The sequence below is a fragment of the Prionailurus bengalensis genome, chromosome E4, assembly GCF_016509475.1.
Source record: "Prionailurus bengalensis isolate Pbe53 chromosome E4, Fcat_Pben_1.1_paternal_pri, whole genome shotgun sequence".
NCBI lineage: Eukaryota > Metazoa > Chordata > Mammalia > Carnivora > Felidae > Prionailurus > Prionailurus bengalensis.
This window is the reverse complement of record NC_057360.1, coordinates 38800684-38806451: the sequence shown is the minus strand read 5'-3', so window position 1 is coordinate 38806451 and position 5768 is coordinate 38800684. Positions and strand designations below refer to the sequence as shown.

The window sequence follows — 5768 nt, the reverse complement described above, 5'->3', positions numbered from 1 at the left end:
TGTCACCACAGAACCTCATGTGGGCCTTGATCTCATAAACCGTGAGATCATGATCTGAGCCAGAATCAAGAGTCGGTGGCTTAACCGACTGAGCCACCCTGACAACCAGGTTTGGGTTTTTTTTTTAATTATAAATGTAAATTATCATGGTAAAAAAAATTTTAATAATAATATTATAAAATGGAAGGAAATACCTGTCCCTCACCCACTAACCACCTATCACTAGTCCCTAAGGTGATCAAAATTGTATGGCATTCTAGAAAATTTCTCTATTATACAAATACCTAATTTTCCTTTTCTTTATCTTTATTTTGTTGTTTATTTATTTATTTTAGGAGGCGAGGGAGGGGCAGAAATAGAGGGAGAGACAGAATCCCAAGCAGGCTCTGCACTGTCAGGGCAGAGCTCTAAGCAGAGCTCAAACCCATGAACCGTGACATCATGACCTGAGCCAAAATGAAGAGTCAGACACTTAACAAACTGAGCCACCCAGGCACCCCTTCTTTTCTTTATTTTTAAAGAATTGATATATTGTGCATATTGTCCCCCAACTTACTTTTTTACTTAATAATATTCTTAGCATCTTTCCATTTCAGCACAGACATTTTTTTAGCAGCTGCATAATAGCCCATAAAATGGATGCACTATGATTTATTTAACCATTTTCCTGCTAATGGACATTTATGTTACATTCATGGCTGTATTTCGGCTTTGTCATGAACATTCCTGAGCACATAGTTTAGTATACTTTTGCGAGTATATCGGTAAGCTAAATTCTTAGAAGTGAAATTGTTTGCTCAACGAGTATATGCACGTAACTTTGGATGGATACTGACGAAGTGACCTCTGGGAAGGCTGTACCAATTTACATTCATATCAACAGCACCAAGAATGCCAGTTTCCCGGACACTTGGTCACCAATGGTTATTGAAACATTACATCTTGGCTCATCTGACAAATGAAAATGGTATGCCATTGTTTTTATTTGCATCTTAAAATTAAAATTGACACTGAGCATCTTTTAATATTTAGCCATTTCTATTTAATTTCTGTGAATTTAAAATCTGTTCTTTCTACACACATGAAAATATGAGTGGTTAGATTACTTCATGCCGTATTTTCCCATTTTGCGCAGCTAACGTTGGTCCTGTAATATGATACAAGTAGATTTATTATTCATTGAATCGCAGAATGTTAGAGCTGACAAAACTCTTGAGATCACGCCATGATACGTTTTCATTTACAGATGGAGAAACTGACTTCTAGGGAAGCAAAATTAATGGTCCAAGATTGGAGAGCGGGTCAGCACCAGAACACATGCTGTCTGAGGTATTACTTAGGGTTTGTATTCTGCTGTGTACTATATCAAGAGGTCGATCATAGAGATTTAAACCACTCATTGTAATCTATTAATATCCTGAAGAGTTTCTTATGACTGTAACCACCAACCCAATGAGCCAGCATCTCCATCCAATTTTTCACTTAATGGTGTGTTTTGCCACCGTTCAGCAATCTGGAGACTGGCTCTCTGTGCATTGTGCTAAACCTGTTTAAGCGCAGCAGTAAAACTTTCTGCATGTCAGTGGCCAGCTCACGGAATGGGAGCTCCTTATGCTCAGTCAAAGCCAACTCAAGATAAATCGAGTGAGAAAAATCAATAGTCTCACTGCCATTTCTTACAGTTTTCATGAATTGTTTAACATAATGAAATAGTCACAGGAACAAAACATTCTAACACTCCCTGATGTGTTCTTCTCTTTGTAGAGCTATCCCAAATTCTTCATAAAATTATACCCACTTAATTTCCATCTTGGATTTAGAAATTCATTTTTTTTGTATCCCTCATGAGACTTTTAAATAATGACCAAAAGCTGAGTTTATCATTAGGAGAATTTTAAGAAGAGATTTGTTCTGTCACAGACTTTAACCCAAGGAACCCTAAGGACATGGGTCCCAGCCTTCACTGTTCCCACTATACCACCGTAGGGTTTTTCCCAGGCTGAAGAAATAAAAATTTTGATTATCCATATAATTTAGATACATCTTGGTCTTCTCTTCTTAAACTAAATTTAAAAAAATGTAAAGAACCTATAATCTATCAGCTATGAAGTTATTGCTATAATTTTCAAATTGATGGAAAAGACATGATCTTGAAGAAAAGAATGGAACAAGACAAAAACAACAGGCAATTTGATACTTAAGCTACATATTACCAAGTCATCCTTATCAGGAAGCAAAAAAAGTGAGGTTTTAATATAGAAAAAAGAAATAAAATATGTGTGCACTTTAAATAGTGTAATTAATAGAAAATGCTTCAGTATGTGGTCTCACTTTTTTTTTTCCAGTCAAACGTGTGCAGCTTAACCACGGTTTGGCTGGGAATTTGTGGTGAGGGGCCTACGTGCACTATTTCTGTTTTTGAGAGAGTTGTTTTATTTTTTCTCCCTTTTTCATTTCCAGGTTATGTTCAGTTAATTATTGAAATGCTGAACATTCTGTCCTAATACTTGAGATTGCTTGACTTGTGTGGGGCAAAGGGAAGCATAATGGATACAAGGGAAATTCTCTCAGTCCTGTTTTATTGACCTTCTCTCCAAGTACATTCATAAGAAATTGTGCTAAATAAATTGAAGTGTGCCTTTGGTTTCAGCTAAATGCATTTTGGAGCTAGCTTTTTAAATACTAATAAAAAGAGTCTGGCTTTCAGAAGTTAACTTTCTATGAAAATAATGGCAAATACGGGATATTTTTGAACACATATGCGAGAGAGCTGATTTCTCATGAAAAAGCTAAGGCTGATGCTGGATGAAGCAAGGGGGTCAGGCACCACTATCCAGGGGTTCTTCTTATGGATAGAACAACAAAGATTCAAGAGTTGACCGGGGAGCTGTGGTAATGAAGAGTGGTTCCACCTACTAAAATATTTAAGAAAAAGTTGAAGAAATATTCCTTTTAGTTGCCCCCCCCAAACAAACCTGGGATGCTGACAACTGAAACCTATCACTGATTGAAGACAATGGGGATACTCAAAATAGTGGTAGCTTTGAAGACTAAACCATGAATAGGGGGAAAGCCAGAAGGGAATTATTTACTGTCAGGTAAGTCAAGGCAAGTGAGGGGTCAGGTAGGACTGCCAGGGGAAACTCACTAAGGGAAATGTATGTTCTTCTTGCTGTTGTAAGCTTTCTTTTCTTTTTTAAAGACAGAGGTACAGGGGAAGAGTACTATTACTTAGGGGGAATTGTATACAAGTTTGTTCTTAAATTTTTTTTTTGATCAATAATTATCCACTTAAAAAGTATACTGTGGTCAAATTAAAAAACAGTGTGCTAACAGTGTGTTGCACATGGTGATGGTGAAATCAACCAGGCTGAGACCGACTATGGGTTGCATCACAGTGGCCCCAACTGGCAAGGTGTGGACTGGTGGGGACAGTTAAGGATGGATCAAAAGTGACAGTCAAGGGATGCTTGGTGGCTTAGTCGGTTACGCATCTGACTCTTGATTTTTGGCTCAGGTCATGATTCCATGGTTTGTGAGGTGAATCCCTGCATCAGGCTCTGCACTATCAGTGCAGAGCCTGCTTGGGATTCTGTCTCTCTCTCTCTACCCCTCCCCTGCTTGTGTTTGCTCTCTTTCTTTGTAAAAATAAATAAACTTAAAAAAAGAAGTGACAGCCAAAAGTGATTTTTGCATTGAGAAAGCATTTGACAAAATACAGCATCCTTTCTTGATAAAAACACTTAAGAAAGTAGGGATAGAAGGATCATACCTCAAGTTCATAAAAGCCATATATGAACCACCCAATGCTAATATCATCCTCAATGGGGAAAAACAGAGCTTTACCCCTAAGGTCAGGAACAAGACAGGGATGTCCACTCTCGCCACTGTTATTCAACATAGTATTGGAAGTCTTACCCTCAGCAATCAGACAACACAAAGAAATAAAAGACATCCAAATTGTCCAGGAGGAGGTCAAACTTTCACTCTTCACAGATGATACGATACTCTATATGTAAAACCCAAAAGATTCCACCAAAAAACTGCTAAAACTGATCCATGAATTCAGCAAAGTTGCAGGATGTAAAATCAGTGCACAGAAATCGGTTGTATTCCTATACACCAACAATGAAGTGACAGAAAGAGAAATCGAGGAATTGATCCCATTTACAATTGCACCAAAACCCATGAAATACCTAGGAATAAATCTAACCAAAGAGGTGAAAAATCTATGCACTGAAAACCATAGAAAGCTTATGAAAGAAACTGAAGAAGACACACAAAAAAAATGGAAAGATTCCATGCTCCTGGATAGGAAGAACAAATATTGTTAAAACGTCAATACTATCCAAAGCAATCTACATATTCATTTCAATCCCTATCAAAATAACACCAACATTCTTCACAGAGCTAGAAAAAACAATCCTAAAATTTGTATGGAACCAGAAAAGACCCCAAATAGTCAAAGAAATCTTGAAAAAGAAAACCAAAGCAGGAGGCATCACAATCCCAGACTTCAAGCTGTATTACAAAGCTGTAATCATCAAGACAGTATGGTACTGACACAAAAACAGACACTCAGATCAATGGAACAGAATAGAGAAACCAGAAATGGACCCACAAATGTATGGCCAAGTAATCTTTGACAAAGCAGGAAAGAATATCCACTGGAATAAAGACAGTCTCTTCGGCAAGTGGTGCTGGGGAAACTGGACAGCGACACACAGAAGAATGAACCTGGACCACTTTCTCACACCATACACAAAAATAAACTCAAAATGGATGAAAGACCTAAATGTAAGACAGAAAGTCATCAAAATCCTCAAGGAGAAAGCAGGCAAAAACCTCTTTGACCTTGCCCGCAGCAACTTCTTACTCAACACATCTCTGGAGGCAAGGGAAACAAAAGCAAAAATGAACCATTGGGACCTCATCAAAATAAAAACTTTCTGCACAGTGAAGGAAATACTAAGAAAAATTAAAAGACAAACGATGGAATGGGAGAAGATATTTGCAAATGACATATCAGATAAAGGGTTAGTATCCAAAATCTATAAAGAACTTATCAAATTCAACATCCAAAACCAAATAATCCAGTGAAGAAATAGGCAAAAGACATGAATAGACACTTCTCCAAAGACGATATCCAGATGGCCAAACAACACATGAAAAAATGCTTAACATCACTCATCATCAAGGAAATACAAATCAAAAAGACATTGAGATACCACCTCACATCTGTCAGAATGGCTAACATTAACAACTCAGGCAACAACAGATGTTGACGAGGATGTGGAGAAAGAGGATCTCTTTTACTGCTGGTGAGAATGCAAACTGGTGCAGCCATTGTGGAAAACAGTATGGAGGTTCCTCAGAAAATTAAAAATGGAGCTAACCCCACAACCCAGCAATTGCACTACTAGGTATTTACCCAAGGGATACAGGTATGCTGTTTTGAAGGGACACATGCACCCTAATGCTTATAACAGCACTATAAACAATAGCCAAAGTATGGAAAGAGCCCAGATTTCCATCGATGGATGAATGGATAAAGAAGATGTGGTATATATATACAATGGAGTATTACTCGGCCATCAAAAAGAATGAAATCTTGCCATTTGCAACTACACGGATGGAACTGGAGGGTATTATGCTAAGTGAAATTAGTCATAGAAAGACAAATATCATATGACTTCATTCATATGAGGACTTTAAGAGAAAAAACAGATGAACATAAGGTAAAGGAAGCAAAAATAATATAAAAACAG

General features: G+C 37.5%; 1 long non-coding RNA gene across 1 annotated transcript; it reads left to right on the top strand.

The window, feature by feature from the left end:
- Window positions 1–427: 427 nt before the first annotated feature.
- Window positions 428–2714, top strand: LOC122475871. The gene is made up of 2 exons (XR_006295336.1): window positions 428–967; window positions 1247–2714. It is a non-coding gene; the product is annotated as an uncharacterized LOC122475871 (long non-coding RNA).
- Window positions 2715–5768: the final 3054 nt, after the last annotated feature.